At 38.6% G+C, this 17,878-nt stretch overlaps 1 long non-coding RNA gene across 1 annotated transcript; it reads left to right on the top strand.

Moving 5' to 3' along the window:
- The first annotated feature begins 4,047 nt into the window (after window positions 1-4,047).
- LOC136230229 (uncharacterized) lies at window positions 4,048-13,833 on the top strand. The gene is made up of 3 exons (XR_010689317.1): window positions 4,048-4,087; window positions 11,678-11,721; window positions 13,807-13,833. It is a non-coding gene; the product is annotated as an uncharacterized lncRNA (long non-coding RNA).
- The last annotated feature ends 4,045 nt before the right edge of the window (window positions 13,834-17,878 follow it).

Genomic DNA, 17,878 nt, shown 5'->3' with positions numbered 1-17,878 from the left:
GCACAAGGCAGCCGGGGGAGGATTTGGCCAAGAGAAGGTCCCCCCTATAGTGTGTCTTATACCAACTTGGGACACACTGTCGGTGAACATTGTCAAGCCCACACACCACATGTTTTCCTAAGGTATGTCTAGACGATTCCAAATGTCTTCATATTTGGTATGTGATTCCTTGGGATCATTATGGAGTTATGTGCTCAAGGATGTGCGGGGGAAATGTTAAGTATGGCAAAAATTGCCATGGTGGAAAAGTACGGGCCCGAGCTGGAGCCGTCGGGCCCGTGTGCGTGCCAGTAGGCACAAAGAACCTCGGTTCGTGCGGGGCGAGCAGGCAGCAGGCCCAGGGGCTGCCAGAAGGTGCGAGCGACGGCCAGGAGCTGCGGGAGACTTCGCCTACTGAACCTCAGGATGCCGAGCTACGGGCCCAGAAAATTCCAGACGGGCCCGGAGCGTGCCAGAACGGGCCAGAAACTTCCGGAACGTGCCAGATTGGTCCGGGGCGTGCCGAAATGTGCCAAAACGTGTCGGAATAGTTCGGAAGGTACGAGAAATATTCCGGAAAGTGCAGGAATGGTCCGAGAAGCTTCTAGGGACAAAGGAGAAATGTCCCAACCTTTCTTTATGTTTCTTATTTGTTCTTTCTCTAGAATATTCTAGGATTTTATTTGTGTAAAGTATTCTAGAACCTTCCTAGGTTGCCTATAAATAGGAGGGAAGGGTTCATTTGTAAACATCATCACAAAAATCACAAAGTGTGAGCAAGTGTGAGTGCTACTTTGTAAGCTATCCTTTGTAAAGCATTCTTTTCTAATATAAGAGTGTTTTCCTCACTTAGCATTTGTGCAAGATCCTGTTTTTCCGCTGCATAACGTTGCCTAGCGTGGTAGCTAAGCATACGAGGTTAAGGCTGAACTAGTAATAGGGGTGAAATTACTAGTGCCGCACGGTCGACAGATAGTCAAGAGGCTGTGTCCGTGACACTGAACATTGAAATTTATGGGCTTTCTTTCAAATCCTTTTCCAAATTAAGCGTTTTGATTCTGACATCAAAGTCTTGAGTTCCATTCAATATTTTCCACTGATGGAGAATAACAACTCATTTAAGAATCATATGCAAGGTTCTGATCGATATCAACCACGGACGAGGGATTTTAGATTTGGTGCATCGGATTATCGCATCAGTCTTCATTCCAGCAATCAGGAGAGCCACACACTCCGATTTCTATTGTGCCGGATGAGAAACTCAACCTATGCTTTTGCACACTGTTTATAACATAGATATGTCACTAGAGATTGATAAATTCCATTTCGAAAATGACAGCTTTTACTAGGGGTGCACACAAAAATCCGTAAAACCGAAAAACAAACCCGAAACCAACCCGAAAATAAGGTTAACCGAAACCGATGGACTAGTGTATGGTTTTTAATTTTAAAAATAGTGGTTAATGGTTACGGTTACGGTTTTCATATTCTAAAAACCGCGGTTAACCGAAACCGATCGAATTCAATTAAATATATAAAAATATATTTATTTATATTTATATTTATACATATAATTGTACTTTATCCCACTTAAAATAAACATAGGGATCAATAGCAAATTTAATAAGAAACACTAATTATTTTTGGTAATTAAGACTCAATGATGGAATATTTCATCCCAAATGTTGTGTACTATCAAATTTGTCATAAAGTAGATAATTAGTGAAATTAATATAAATGGATAGGGCTTAGTTGGTAAAGCACGGATGATAAGAATTCTAGTCCAAAAAAATAGTAATTTAATGCCTTAAAAAGTTGTTGTAAGGGAAACATCTAGTGTCCAATCCATAGTCCACACGTACATAATGCACACATATCTCTCTATGTTGTTAATCTCTTCAACTCGCCATTAACCCGTCGTTCTACTCACAATAAAAATTAAAAGTTTTATTATTATTATTATTTTATTTACTAATGGTTAGAAACCGAAATAAAAGGTTAACCGACCGAAATAATTAGTTAACCGATTAGTGGTTAACCGAATTTAGTGGACTAGTGTATGGTTAGTGTTTTCAAAAAACCGATAAATGGTTAACCGACCGAATTAACCTTAATGGACTGGTTAACCGACCACGCGCACCACTAGCTTTTACGAGATCAAAGACTCCATGGATGGGAATAAGAATTTAGCAGTTTTGAATTTAGTGCTTTCGATATTTAATGCTGCAAGGTTCGACAATAAACAAATGAAGAAGCGTTTGATGATGATTTCGCACAAATCTGTATAAAGAGAAAGATGAGTTAGCTGGAGAAACAAATTGGAGAGGGAGAGGTTAGAGAGAGAAAGAAACAGAGAAAGGTGTTGGGGTTTAGTGTCCTATAGACAATTGTTGCAGGATACAAACTTAATGTAAATGAATTGTTCTTTATATCATTTGTTTTAATAAGATATATGTTTTATAACTATATAAAGGCAATCCCTTTTAAGCACTAAATAAAGTCTAAATAAAAGGAAATCCGTAAGTTTGTTTAAAGTGATTATAAAGTGTTCATACAAGCATGAAGTGAGACAAAACTTTATAATAAACTAATAAACTTAAAACCACCCCAAGTCAAGTGATATGTTTAGGATTGATATATCACTGTTGAGACTTGTATGTAACAATGTCTTCTGTCCGACAGAAAGCTGATCTCACAAGCTTCATATATATAGATATCTGGACATTTACATAGATCCGATGAAACGTCGTTCATTAGGATTGGGGATCCGATTTGAGATAACAGGATGGGTAGATTCATCCTTGTCACCTGTTCATCTCATTGGTATTAATAGGTATAACTAATCCTCAGACTCAAAGGAATGTTAATTGGTCATCCTGAATTACTGAATGTGAGACTTTGATCCTGCGGTCCCACGATCCTTAACAGAGATGACTCTGGGGTGTGAACTGCAAAGGTTGGGTGTCACAGGAGGTAATGTCAGGGTAGTTATACATTGGATTGAGCATTTATCACTCCCGATTAATGGGAGATACATCCAAGGATCGCTTGTGGAAGACTCGACTCTAAATCCTTGCAAGGTGATAGCTTAAGAGTAAGAAATACAGATTTCACTTAACCTATCTATTTGAGTTGACTCGGCCTATACAAGTAAAACGAACGTATCGCTATATGTGACTTGACATCACCCATAGTCATAAGATTCAGTTCAAGGATGTAGTTGATAAAGGATCGAATTATACCGTAACTAATACGGAAGGGTTAACGACAGAATCAACCTGTCTTCTTAACGGACTCTGGGGGAATGATTACAGACTTGCCAATAACATACTCAGTACATCATTCCGTTATGCAAGGATTAAATATAATTCTTGAAGAAATTAATTTAATAGTTGCATACGGCCAGAAGTAGTAAGAACCTAATGGATCACACATAAGACTTGGAACCAAAAGAGAGATGGATGTCATTAATAGATGGAAGTCCAAATGAGCCCAGTAAGGCCCATTTAATTAGGGGAGGCCGAAATTTATATATAATAAGTTAGGAAATATTTTAATTCCATTAATCCTAATTTGATTAGGTTTGTGAATTAAATTAATTAAGAGATAATTAAGTTAGGAGTTTTAATTAGATTAATATACTCCTATTATTATCCAATTAGGTTATTTATTATTATCCTAGATATATTAGATATATTATAAGATAATAATTGGGAATCCTATTCCGAATTGAATTCCTATTAAGTAACCTATTCCTATCTAACTAGGGTTTAGATACAAGTTATTATATATACCCCCCTAATAAGTGAATTTCGACTAAGCCTAACCCCTCCCCTTATTGTGATTTTCGAAATAGACAATTAGAGAGAGAAAGTGAATTCGCATCCCCTAGTTCGTGGACAAGAATTCATACGGCTTCCGTCGATTGATTAATTTCATTAATCTCCTTTTCTCGTTGATCTTGTGTTGGTTAATTAGAGGCAATCTATTTTGGTTGCATCTCATACGGTTGATTCTAACTTAACCTCACCGTGTTATACTTCGTGCTTGGGAACTCGGAGAAGAATTGTGGGCACTTCTTTAACAACGGTAGATTGTTCTTCAAAAGGTATTCCTTCTTATCCCTCTTTATATGAAATAACGATTAATGGATCCTATGGTTCAAAGGAAGTAGGCTAAAATTTTTTTTATATTTCCGCTGCTATACCTTAGCCTTAATTTCCTTCAGTGGTATCAGAGCCATCGTTAAATCCGTTATTTGATATATGAAAATTTAGAAGTTTTTTAATAGGATTGAATAAATATTTATGGTTAGGATTAATTAACAAATAGTTTTGATTAATTAATCCTAAGGATAAATAAGTTTTAATTAATTGTTAATTAAAATTGATTATGCGTATGTTCCTAATTATTTCGGTTGATAATCATTATAACAAAATCTATTAGTTTTATAGTTAGGTTAATAAAATCAGTTTTATTAATACTAAAGATAAAACGGAAACCTATTGTAGTTTTTCCTATTTCTGAAAATCGTTTTTTAAAACCGTTTTAAAAACCTGATATATATATATATATATATATATATATATATTTATATATAAAAAAAATAACGCGACAGCAGCCCAAGTCGCGCCTCGCGGCGCGACTGGCCTCTGTCGCGCGCGGCTGCTGCCTCGCGGCAGCAGCTGCGTGCGGCGCTAGGGCGCCACTGCCGCAAGGCAGCGGCGTCCCGCGCGCCCTAAGGGCCGCTGCCAATCGGCAGCGGCCCACTCTCGGGCCCGGCCCGATACCCACTTGATTTTAAATGGTTTAAAATCATTTTATATTTGAATATATATATATTTCAGAAATTGATAGTTTTCTGTTCTTGATTATCGAATGAAAATTTGTTTTACCAATTTTTAAATCAAAATGTTAAATGAATTACAATCTAAATAATTGGAACATGCATAATTAAAGTTTTGTATAGTTATATTAACCTAAAAGTTTAATATAAAAGGATACGAAACTATTAGAAGTAAAATTGGATGAAAGTTAATTTGTTAAGTTAATGTGATTAACATAAATATTACATAAGATAGTTATGTAATCAACCAATTAAATTTATTTAATTGAGTCTATGCATGTTTGGAGTTATGGACATATTTGGACCCTCTTTTAGTCTTTTGGTATTTTTGAAATAGGGCCTGCGAGTCCTGCCTATCTACTATCTATTGTAATTTCTCCTCTCATCTAATTCCCTTCAATTCAGTTGAAGTTTTCTTTACTAGTATAGAAATTAATATGTAATTTCAAGGCGCCATGGAGAAGACGGAGGACCTAAAGAGAAATATGTAATAGTTAGTATTTCCTTAGGTTTGCCCTTTTATTCCGTCTCTGGCTCGACGGAATAATTTAGATGATATGTCCATAACGCCAATGTATGTGTCTGATGTATGCTAAAGCAAATCAAGACTAAGTTAGATTATGAGACCTAAAATAAAATCCCTCATTAAAAAGTTAAGTAAATAAGCAAGTTATTAAAATCGGTTGCCCCTCCCTAATATTATAATTCAGCCGGCAGTACTGGGGGCCTTTGGGTTGTTGAGTAAACTCAAGCTCGGGGTCTTATGGTAACACTTGAATTATCGAAAATCGTTCTTTCATGAATATAGGGTAATACTTAAATTAGATTATGATAATTAGATGAGTAAACTCATGTTATCATAAACTAATGGGCAAGATGGTTGAGATTAATATGAATAGCATATTAGTTACTAATGTGGTTAGTAACCCAATAACCTAGGAATCACATTAGAGATGTGATTGATCATATGTATCTACCTAATGAATGAGACTAGCTTGTTGAGTAAACTCAAGGCGAAATCTCAGGAGTTAGGATCCTAGCTCACTAAAGGATTTGTGAAATTCTTCGAATTAATATGGAGGGCTATTAATTTGGCAAAATAGTGGGAGCAATCTGAAATAAATTAAAAGGCCTATAATTTTAGATTGTTATACTTTAAAGCAAATGAATGACGTACGTTTACTCTTTCTCACTCTCAGGTTTTGTTTAAACACACACTCTTAAAATCATGACTAAAACCAATCTGCAAAACATTCTTACCGATAACAAACTGAATGGTTCAAACTTCACCGACTGGTTTCGCAACCTCAAAATTGTTTTGAAGTTCGAGAAAATTGGGTATGTACTTGATACATCGATACCCCCTGTCCCTGAAGATGATGCTCCCATCGAGGAAATTGATGCTTATCAGAAGCACAAGGCTGATGACGATCATGCCAGATGCATCATACTTGCATCGATGACATCGGAATTACAAAGGCAACATGAGGAGATGAATGCCTATTCCATCATCATGCACCTAAAGGAATTGTTTCGGAAACAAACCAGGTGCGAACGCTACGAGATATCCAAGCTGTTATATCGTTGCAGGATGCAAGAGGGCACATCAGTCATGACACATTGTGTCAAGATGATTGGCTACATTACCAAACTTTCTAGTATTGGATTTGCGATGGATAACGAATTAAGTGTTGACTTAATTCTTCAATCCCTCCCAGAAAGTTATTCACAGTTCATTATGAACTATCAGATGAATGACTTGCAAACCTCTCTTGAAGAGCTTGCAAACATGCTCAAGTCAGTTGAGCCCAATATGAAGAAAGACAAGACCATATCGGCTCTTGTAATTGAGGGATCGAAGAAAAGGAAAGGGAATTTTCCCAATCCTAAACATCCCAAGAAAGGTAAGAAAGCTGTGTCCAAGGGAAAGGAAGTGAAGAAGCCCAAAGGAGAGTGCCACTTCTGTGGTAAAGACGGGCATTGGAAGAGAAACTGCAAGGAGTATCTAGCCACCCTCAAGAAGGGAAAAGGCGGTGCTTCTACATCTGGTATGTTCTATATTGAAATAAATACAGTTTCGCTGTCTGAATCTTGGGTACTTGATACCGGATGTGGATCTCATATTTGTACAAATATGCAGGAGCTAAATCAGACTAAGGAACTAAAGAAAGGAAGCATAAACTTGCGAGTTGGAAATGGAGCAAGAGTTGCCGCCCTCACAATTGGAGATTATGTTTTATCTTTGCCCTCTGGGCTTGTAATAGAATTAAGGAATTGTTTATACGTTCCTGAGATGTCTCGTAACATTATTTCTATTAGCCGTCTTGTTGACGACAGTTTTCATATTTCAATAAAGAACAATAGTTGCAATTTTTATAAAGATTCGATCTTTTATTTTTCAGGAATATCACAAAATGGGATTTATGTGTTAGATGATAAAAATCCTGTTTTTGCAATTGATACCAAAAGACATAAGATAGATAATTCAACTTACTTGTGGCATTGTCGTTTAGGCCATATAAACAAGAGACGCATGCTAAAGCTACATTCAGATGGGCTTATAAATCCAATCGATCATGAATCATTGGAAACATGCGAATCATGTTTAAAAGGTAAAATGACAAAGACACCCTTTAGCAATAAAGGTGAGCGTGTATCAGACACTCTAGGACTTATTCATTCAGATGTATGCGGTCCTATGTCAGTCCAAGCAAGAGGAGGATTCAGATACTTCATAAGCTTCATAGATGACCATACCCGATATGGTTACGTCTATTTGATGAAGCACAAATCAAAAGCTTTTGAGAAATTCAAATGCTTCAAGAATGAAGTGGAAAATCAATTAGAAAGGAAAATAAAGACGCTTCGATCTGATCGAGGTGGCGAATATCTTTCAGATGATTTCCTGAATTATCTAACTGAATGTGGGATATGCTCACAATGGACACCTCCCTATACACCACAACACAATGGTGTATCCGAGAGGAGAAACCGTACCCTACTAGATATGGTACGATCCATGATGAGCATGCCCTTACTTCCAAAGTCATTCTGAGGCTATGCCTTAGAAACTGCCCTCTTCACCCTAAATGGAGTACCAACTAAATCCGCTAGTTCCACACCATATGAATTGTTCGTTGGTAGGAAACCCGTGTTCTCATTCATGAAAATATGGGGTTGTTCATCGTTTGTCAAACGCATTGCGTCCGACAAACTAGATTCGAAATCTGATAAATGTTTCTTCATTGGATACCCTAAGGAAACTATGGGATATTACTTCTATCATCCAGATGATCAGAAAGTAATCGTATCTAAGCACGCAACCTTCTTAAAGAAAGAGTTTCTCGAAGAAACACAAAAGGGAAGCATGATTGAACTTGACGAAGTTCAAGAAGAAGAAACACCGACTGAAACAACAGAAGCGGTTGAGGTACCCGAAGAAGTCCCATTAGATGAGACTCCAGTGGCACCTATTCGTAGATCACGAAGAGTTCGTGAACTCCCAATTAGATATGGTTTTCTAGTGGGAGATGATAACGAGGTTCCCGTGTTAGACGACGAACCCGAAAACTACGAAGAGGCTCTTACTAGTCCAGATTCTAAAGCATGGCTTGAGGCCATGGATTCTGAAATGGATTCCATGTATACTAACCAAGTGTGGACTTTGGTTGATCCACCCGAAGGGATAATTCCCATTGGGTGCAGGTGGATCTTCAAAAAGAAGACTGACATGGATGGAAAGGTTAGCACCTACAAGGCTAGGCTGGTAGCGAAAGGATATCGTCAGAAACAAGGTGTTGATTATGATGAAACCTTCTCTCCTGTTGCTATGTCCAAATCAATCAGAATCATGCTTACTATTGCCGCTCACTACGATTATGAGATTTGGCAAATGGATGTGAAAACAACTTTCCTAAATGGAAACCTGCTTGAGGATGTATACATGATACAACCTGAAGGTTTCATATCAAAGGATGCAAATAAAGTTTGCAAACTTCAGAGATCCATTTATGGACTCAAGCAAGCATCTAGAAGCTGGAATAAGCGTTTTGACGAAACCATAAAACAATTTGGTTTCGAACAAAATTGCGAAGAAGCTTGCATTTACAAGAAAGCAAGTGGGAGCTCTATAGCATTTCTCATACTATATGTGGACGATATACTGTTAATGGGAAATGACATTGCTCTATTACAGTCGGTAAAAGTATGGTTATCCGGCAACTTCTCAATGAAAGACCTTGGTGAAGTAGCTTATATACTTGGTATAAAGATCTATAGAGATAGATCGAGAAGACTGCTTGGTCTTTCACAGGCTACATACATTGAAAAGGTGCTAAATCGGTTTAGCATGCTTGAATCGAAACGAGGTAACTTACCCATGCTACATGGAGTAAAGTTAAACAATCATCAATGTCCTAAAACTGATGATGACAAACGACGCATGGCTGTAGTCCCGTACGCTAGCGCGATCGGTTCGATTATGTATGCTATGCTATGCACTAAACCTGACGTAGCGTTCGCGTTATCTGTAACGAGTCGTTACCAAGGGAATCCGGGAGACGAGCATTGGATTACCGTCAAGAACATTCTTAAGTACTTGAGAAGGACTAAAGACATGTTCCTAGTGTACGGAGAAGGAGATCTAAAAATTGAAGGATTTTCAGACGCTAGTCATCTCACAGATGAGAATGATTTTAAATCCCAATCAGGATACCTGTTTATCTTGAATGGGGGCGCGGTCAGTTGGAAAAGTTCCAAGCAGGGAAGCGTAGCTTTCTCTACGACCGAGTCAGAGTACATCGCTGCTGCGGAAGCAGCAAAGGAAGCAGTTTGGATTAGAAAGTTCATTACAGAACTAGGTGTGGTGCCTGACATTGTTAATCCCATTACTCTGTACTGTGATAACAATGGAGCCATTGCGCAAGCAAAGGAACCACGATCTCATAATGCATCCAAGCACTACCTAAAGCGATACCACATCATAAGAGAGATTGTGGCTAGAGGAGATGTGAGAATAGAAAGAGTACCTACAGAGGACAACGTTGCAGATCCGTTGACAAAGCCTTTAACCCAGAAAGTACATGATCGTCATTTAACTTCTACTGGGATAAGTTTTAGAAACAATTGGCTTTAGTCCAAGTGGGAGTATGTTGGGGTTTAGTGTCCTATAGACAATTGTTGCAGGATACAAACTTAATGTAAATGAATTGTTCTTTATATCATTTGTTTTAATAAGATATATGTTTTATAACTATATAAAGGCAATCCCTTTTAAGCACTAAATAAAGTCTAAATAAAAGGAAATCCGTAAGTTTGTTTAAAGTGATTATAAAGTGTTCATACAAGCATGAAGTGAGACAAAACTTTATAATAAACTAATAAACTTAAAACCATCCCAAGTCAAGTGATATATTTAGGATTGATATATCACTGTTGAGACTTGTATGTAACAATGTCTTCTGTCCGACAGAAAGCTGATCTCACAAGCTTCATATATATAGATATCTGGACAGTTACATAGATCCGATGAAACGTCGTTCATTAGGATTGGGGATCCGATTTGAGATAACAGGATGGGTAGATTCATCCTTGTCACCTGTTCATCTCATTGGTATTAATAGGTATAACTAATCCTCAGACTCAAAGGAATGTTAATTGGTCATCCTGAATTACTGAATGTGAGACTTTGATCCTGCGGTCCCACGATCCTTAACAGAGATGACTCTGGGGTGTGAACTGCAAAGGTTGGGTGTCACAGGAGGTAATGTCAGGGTAGTTATACATTGGATTGAGCATTTATCACTCCCGATTAATGGGAGATACATCCAAGGATCGCTTGTGGAAGACTCGACTCTAAATCCTTGCAAGGTGATAGCTTAAGAGTAAGAAATACAGATTTCACTTAACCTATCTATTTGAGTTGACTCGGCCTATACAAGTAAAACGAACGTCTCGCTCTATGTGACTTGACATCACCCATAGTCATAAGATTCAGTTCAAGGATGTAGTTGATAAAGGATCGAATTATACCATAACTAATACGGAAGGGTTAACGACAGAATCAACCTGTCTTCTTAACGGACTCTGGGGGAATGATTACAGACTTGCCAATAACATACTCAGTACATCATTCCGTTATGCAAGGATTAAATATAATTCTTGAAGAAATTAATTTAATAGTTGCATACGGCCAGAAGTAGTAAGAATCTAATGTATCACACATAAGACTTGGAACCAAAAGAGAGATGGATGTCATTAATAGATGGAAGTCCAAATGAGCCCAGTAAGGCCCATTTAATTAGGGGAGGCCGAAATTTATATATAATAAGTTAGGAAATATTTTAATTCCATTAATCCTAATTTGATTAGGTTTGTGAATTAAATTAATTAAGAGATAATTAAGTTAGGAGTTTTAATTAGATTAATATACTCCTATTATTATCCAATTAGGTTATTTATTATTATCCTAGATATATTAGATATATTATAAGATAATAATTGGGAATCCTATTCCGAATTGAATTCCTATTAAGTAACCTATTCCTATCTAACTAGGGTTTAGATACAAGTTATTATATATACCCCCCTAATAAGTGAATTTCGACTAAGCCTAACCCCTCCCCTTATTGTGATTTTCGAAATAGACAATTAGAGAGAGAAAGTGAATTCGCATCCCCTAGTTCGTGGACAAGAATTCATACGGCTTCCGTCGATTGATTAATTTCATTCATCTCCTTTTCTCGTTGATCTTGTGTTGGTTAATTAGAGGCAATCTATTTTGGTTGCATCTCATACGGTTGATTCTAACTTAACCTCACCGTGTTATACTTCGTGCTTGGGAACTCGGAGAAGAATTATGGGCACTTCTTTAACAACGGTAGATTGTTCTTCAAAAGGTATTCCTTCTTATCCCTCTTTATATGAAATAACGATTAACGGATCCTATGGTTAAAAGGAAGTAGGCTAAATTTTTTTTTATATTTTCGCTGCTATACCTTAGCCTTAATTTCCTTCAGAAGGAAGATGAAGAGATGAGAAATAAGGGTAAAAAAGGGAAAGGTAAAAATTAATTTTTTTTATAATTTATGGGTCCCACTTTTAGTGATGATTTGAATAAAAAATGATGAGGTGGCACGTTGACCATGCGTTGACCGGTCATTTTTACCTGCTGTACACCAAAGTGGGAGGTCACCTATAAGGTCGTATATATTAGTGAGACAAAATGAAGGTTGTACACCAAAGTGTGAAACCGGGCAAAGGTTGTACACCATTGATGAAAGTTACCCCATAAATTAACATAAATTATACTAATCACAAACACTAATTAAGGAACTAATCAAGTAATTAACTAATTAAATTACCAGTATTAACATAAAACACCATATCAGCATGTAGAAGAACAGGGAGAAACATAGAGTTAGGTTCCAATGTCATGAACTCAATATGAAAAGACCCTTTTGTTCCACTTTTAATATCAACGGCTGAGATCTCTCCATACTCTGATACAATTAATGTCTTCCTGTCTCCTCTCTTCACCATTGATGGAAGAAGCAACAGGAAGGAGAAGAATACAGGGAAAGCAAAAGAAAGGGTAAAGGTTGCATTTTTGAAGGTTTTGATTCAAACATTGAATTTACTTAGCTATGGACAAAATTTGGGGGTCTTATATGGAGAAGAAGATGAGGAGTCTTACGTGTCCTTTATGAGGACACGTGGTTGTGCATGGAACAGGTGGCAGATGGTTAGTTTAGATTGATTGTTTGCAGTTACTCCCTCCGTTTCACATGTTTGTCGTTTAAGAAAAAAAGCACACAAATTAAGAAATATAATTAATAATAATATTTTATATAAGAAAGATAGTTTTATCCTCATTAATTATGGGCTCTTTCATTGTTTTACTTGGATCCTGCAAAAATAAAAGTTGGCGGTAAAGAATAGTGGTTTTTCCGAAAAAAGAAAGAAAAGAAAATTGGATTTAGGCGGTAAAAGTGTATTAAATTTGGATCATTTTTCTATGAAAGATACAGTAAAAGAATGCTTAAGATGTTAGTAATTAATATTAATAATCATAAAAAATCATAAACAACACCTAAAGAACGACATATCAGTTTTAGGAGTAATATTTCAAAGGTCATCTGAAACATTGCAATTCTAAAATTCTTTTTTTCATCCTCTAAGAATGTTTATGTCTGAGATTGATTTGAACATCCCATATAAGGGTGTTAATCGTCATCAAGAATCTGAATTTTTAGAAACAGGGATGCCTTTATCAGAATTTGATTTGAACGTGTCCTATAATCATGCTACAGATTCAAGAGAATCACAAGTTACGACGTCACTCAAATGGTATAAAGCCTTTTTTAAAGGAAGAAAATAAAAGATCAAGATTGGAGTTTTGTTTGTCGATGCTTGATGCAAGTACTATACCACGTGATCCAACTTTTAAAGGTATGTATAACGTGGTTCATATAGACGAAAAATGGTTTTTCTTGACTAAAAAAAAGAAAATTATTACTTACTTCCAAGTGAAGAAGAACCATTACGTACTTGTAAGAGCAAAAATTTTATTGTGAAAGTCATGTTCTTGGTTGCTATAGCTCGTCCTAGGTTTGATGCGGAAAGAAATGAAATTTTCTCTGGGAAAATTGGGGTGTTTCCTTTTGTCAATCATGTGCCTGCTAGAAGAAGTAGTATTAACAGAGTTGCAGGAACTATGGAAACAAAACCACTAACTTCAGTGAATAAAGAGGTGGTAAAGTTCTATTTGATTGAGAAAGTTCTACCCGCCATTAGGGAAAAATGGCCGAGCGAGGAGTTAAATTATCCAATATTTATTCAATAAGACAACGCCAAAACACACATTGCAAATGATGATGCAGATTTTCACCGAGCAGCCACACAAGATGGGTTTGATATCCGTTTGACTTGTCAGCCTGCAAATTCCCCTGATTTAAATGTTTTAAATCTTGGATTTTTTACAGGTATTCAGTCATTGCAGTATAAAGAGGCACCAAAAACTGTTGATAAGTTGATTGATGCTGTTGTTAAGGCATTCAATGATTTTCCTGCACTCAAGTCGGATTATATATTTCTAACCTTGCAACTGTGCATGGTTGAAATCATGAAAGTTAAAGGCTCACATCAATATAAAATTCCACATATACAAAAATCGAGGTTGGAAAGTCGAGGTGAACTCCCTACTCAAATCAAATGTGACGCGGACTTGGTGCGAGATGTAATTCAACATCTGAATCAATAAGTTTAGTTTGACGATGAAGCAAGGGATGTATGATTTTTAGTATTCATTAGTTTTTGTTTGTAGGTTTTCAGATAAAAAATACTGCATTTTGATTGATTTCAGTGTGCTTATATGGGTCATTTTTAGTATTAGCTGTGTGATTCATGTTTATTTAAGCAACGATTGGGACATGGAAATGCAAATTTTGTTTCGTTAATTCAATATCTTAACGTATTCCAAGGCATTATTCGATACCTTACTATATGACCTGAATTATTCAGATTTCTTTTTTACATATATACATTCTGCCAAATTTAATTGAATGCATTAGATTCATCTTTTTTTGGAACGATGGCGCCGCCGCCGCAACCCGACCCTCCCGATTTCGCCATTGCCCACCTCTTCTCCAGGGCGGGGTTTGAATCGCAATAAAGGAAATCACCATTCGCCTCTCAAAAAGATCCTAACATCGCACACCTCTTCGATAGAGCCTCCTTCGCAAGAGGGATTGCACAGCCGACTAGGGTTCCGCCGTTTGCGGTGGAGCAGAACGCCTCTACAGTGGCGGGTGCAGATAAACCACAATCATTTGCCTCGGCCCTTACAGGTAATCTCGTTCCTCCCAAATCTGATCTGAATACTGCAGGTATTTCTGAAGAAGGGGGTTTCAAAGTTGTGAAAATAATGCAGTCGGTATATAATGAAAGGCTGAGAGTATGTCAGCACTCGGTCATCGGGAGAATTTTTCTAAATAAGGGTGAAGGCCCATAGAAACACTCAGACTTGAAACTGAAATTGAATACAATTTGGGCGAGAGCTATGGATTGGAAGCTGATTTCGCTTGGCCGGGGTTTCTATCATATCATCATGCCGAATACCGAGGCAATTCAAGCCGTCTGGGGACTGGGACACATCGCTCTTAAGCCGGGAGTCATGCATTTCTCTGCATGGAAGCCAGGTTTTGACTTAGACTCATATAAATCAACTTCGGCTCAGGTTTGGGTTCGGCTATACAATCTGCCCTGGGAGTTCTGGGACAAGCGGATATTGGGAAGCATAGCCAGTGCAATTGGCATCCCTATTAGGTTCGACCAAAACACCGTTAACGGGGAGTTTGGCCATTATGCGAGAGTTCTGATAGATGTTGATCTTGCCTAGGAACTGCAATACAAAATCAGAGTGGACACAGACACGAATATGCAATGGGTGGACTTGGAATATGAGAAACTGCCTGAATTCTGCAACCTTTGTTCATCAATTGGACACACAATCGGATTTTTCCGTCGTAACGATGCTAGAGCATCAGGGAAAACCGAGCAGCAGCCAGACAAGCCTCACAAAGAGGAAAGGCCCCGTTCAGCGGATAAACGGGGGCGATCAACCTCACAAAATGTCTGGGTTAGAAAGCCACAAGCCGAGGTAAGCAAGACACAAACTGATAAAGCAACTCTCAATGAGGAAACAACCATTGTGGTACATAGTGGCACTACTAACAGGTTGGAGATGGAGTGGGGCGAGGGCTCGAACTCGAAGCCAGACCCAATGATACCAGCGTTCCCAAAATAGAGCTGGGATTTCTCCCGCCCAATCAGCTTTCAGAAGCCGGACAATTGTCCTAATTTTGAGTCTCCCATTGGGAATACAGTTGAAGAAGATCAGACTATGACTGTCAGTCTGGAGCCGCAACAGGCGGACTTGCGTATTGAATCACAGTGTATCACGGTGAGGAAAAAGAAAATTATAACCCCCACAACGTCTTCAACTCGTGCCAAAAGGCAGAGTCGGCCCCCTATTAGATTCCAATGATCGCGATGTTCTGGAACTATAGGGGACTGAACAACGCCAGGACCCAACGCTCATTGAAGCGGCTATGTCAGATTCATAAACCGGATATTCTGGGTATTGCAGAGCCCATGACTAATCTGGATAGTTTTCCTACACATTACTGGTCCTCACTCGGGCTCTCTTTGATTGGTCATAACGACAAGCACATTCCGACTCTATGGATCTTAGGAAGGAATGACAGTGTTTTCTCCCTTCTCAAAACTAATGAGCAACATGTTACGCTTGAATATGCTCACGGGAGTCACACCTCTATTATCACATTCGTCTATGGGGCAAACCTGGCTTCTAAGAGGTTGGAATTATGGGCTGACCTAATGGGTTTTATGCCTTGCTCCCCCGGCAAATGGCTTATTATGGGAGATTTCAACATTGTCACAGGCGCACATGAAAAAACGGGCTCTCCACCTGCATCAGGAGCTTGCGTAAATTTTAGAGGCTTCATTGATCACCACGGACTGTTGGACATTGACACGGCGGAAGCTTACTACACTTGGTCGAATGGCAGGGTTGGTTCAGCGCATGTTGAGTGCCGTCTTGACAGAGTACTAGTATCCCCTGATTTTCTGGATAGCTGGGACAGTTTGAACTGCACTGCTCTACCCCGACACTTGTCAGATCATTGTCCGTTACTGTTAAAGTGTATGTTGGGTCGCCATGAGTCTCCAGATTCCGTTTCTTCTCTATGTGGCTAACACACCCCACTCTTAAGGACCTTGTGGCGGACCATTGGGCTTCCTCACACATCTCTCTCTCTCTCCGGTTCAGCTTCTGGGGCATAAACTCAAAACATTAAGACCGGTGCTGAGGGCCTGGAACAGAGATGTCTTTGGGCGGGTTGAAAACAACATTGAGGTAGCAAAGAGTAGGCTCTCGGACATCCAACAGGAAATAAGCAGTCTGGGACTCACTAATAGTAGACGAGCAGAGGAAACGGCTGCCCATGAAGACCTTGAGCTCCAGCTATTGCGTCAAGAGATGCTTGCCCGGGAGAAAGGTAGAACTAACTGGCTTGCCGCCAGGGATAAGAACACATCTTTCTTCCACAGAACCGTTGCGGTTAAAAAACTTAATGTTGGCATCCGTTCACTATTGATCAATGAGGTGCAGACTGAGGACATGGGGGTTATTGCGCCTCACATTATTGACTATTTCACCGATTTATTCAACGGACCACCAGCTGATCCCTGTCAACAGCAAATTGATTCCGTTATCACCAGCCAGGTAACGTCAATTGAGAATAAGTCGCTAACAGCCAGCCCTACGGATACGGAAATAAAAAAATGGGGTCTTTAGCCTAAATGCTGACAGTGCACCCGGGCCGGATGGATTTGGTGGCATCTTTTATCAAACCTTCTGGGCTATTGTAGGAAAAGACATCTGTAATATGGTTCGTAGTTTTTTCAGTACTGGTTGCATTCTCCCGGGTCAGAACTCTTAACCTTATGATTTTGCTTCCCAAGTCTGATGTTGCAAACAAAATTGAACACTATAGGCCAATTGTCATGAGCAACTTCAGCTATAAGATTATCGCCAAAATCTTGGCAGACCGTCTTGCTAAAGTGGCTGACCGCATTGTTGCACCCAATCAGTTTGGCTTTATCCCGGACAGAAGTATTCATAACTGCATCGCGGCTGCCTCAGAAGGTATTAACACGCTGGATAAACGCACATACGAAGGGAATATGGCGTTGAAGATCGACATCAAAAAGGCTTTTGACACGCTTGATTGGGGTTTTCTCCTTATGGTCATGAGGGCTTTTAGTTTCTCAGACAGATTCAGAAAGTGGATTTACAACATGCTCTTTTCTAGCCGGATTTCAATTTTGATTGACGGAACTTCCAAAGGATATTTTGGTTGTTCAAGAGGTGTCCGACAGGGTGACCCCCTCTCGCCGCTCCTTTTTTGCATTACTGAGGATTTCTTTACCAAGTGGATTGATAGAATGGAGATAGGCGGCTTAATTGAACCA

Source organism: Euphorbia lathyris, chromosome 5 (genome assembly GCF_963576675.1).
Source record: "Euphorbia lathyris chromosome 5, ddEupLath1.1, whole genome shotgun sequence".
NCBI classification, from domain to species: Eukaryota; Viridiplantae; Streptophyta; class Magnoliopsida; order Malpighiales; family Euphorbiaceae; genus Euphorbia; species Euphorbia lathyris.
This window is presented reverse-complemented; position numbering and strand designations above follow the sequence as displayed.